Here is a 909-nt window from a genome sequence, read left to right on the forward strand (position 1 = left end):
ATGTTTTTGGTCAATCTCAAACATTATACTGAATACTGAATGTGAAAAATGGCGTAATTCACCATATTGTCATTCTGCATTTTTCAGCTTTCGCATTTTCAAATACCACATTGATGCACCTTCAGGGTGATACTTAATCTCTAATGCTGTATTGTGTTGTTATACTACACAATACAACATTAGAGATTAAAGCCTATCAATACACAAGATATATTTACATTGCACAACAATGAAATAACTATAGAAATCGCAGCTTGTTCCATTAACATTACAGGAGAATGTAGGACAATACTAAAATATGAAATCTAAAATAACTACATATTTTCCTGTTTAAGCAGACAAGCTTAATTATAAGAAGTTGCATTTCTTTCTGACATGAAATGAAATATAAATCCATGCCATCACAGTTAGTAGCTGTTCTGTGTATTGAAATAGAGTTATACATTTATAATGCTTAATGGTGAGTTTTTAAACTAAAGTTCCTTGTATTTAAGACCAGTCTAAGCTGTTATAAGAACTAATCGATAGCTACATATTTCTGAGTTGGGGAGGGTCAGCAAAACCATGTATTTCTGTGTTTACTGGGGAAAAAAACTAAGATTTTAAAAGCTGAACATTCCACTTCCTCTCGGCAGCCTTGTTCATTTTCTTGTCCTTTTTTTTTTTCTTACAATCTATGTCAAGTCTGACTTCCTGCTGCAATTCAGTTCAATTCAGTTTTATTTATACAGCACCAAATCACAACAGTCGACTGAAGGCACTTAATATTGTAAGGCAGACCCTTCAATAATAAAACAGTGAAAACCCCAGCAATCATATGAACCCTTATGAGCAAACACTTTGGCAACAGTGGGAAGGAAAAACTCCCTTTTAGCCTCCAGCAGAACCAGGCTCAGGGAGGGGCGGGGC

General features: G+C 34.9%; 1 protein-coding gene across 9 annotated transcripts in view; it reads left to right on the plus strand.

Moving 5' to 3' along the window:
* The window catches only part of pde4dip (phosphodiesterase 4D interacting protein), a 77,379-nt gene that overhangs the window by 56,161 nt on the left and 20,309 nt on the right, over positions 1–909 (plus strand). The window lies entirely within an intron of this gene.

This window comes from Pundamilia nyererei, unplaced genomic scaffold, assembly GCF_000239375.1.
Source record: "Pundamilia nyererei isolate P.nyererei 1_Seehausen unplaced genomic scaffold, PunNye1.0 scaffold00057, whole genome shotgun sequence".
Lineage (NCBI taxonomy): Eukaryota > Metazoa > Chordata > Actinopteri > Cichliformes > Cichlidae > Pundamilia > Pundamilia nyererei.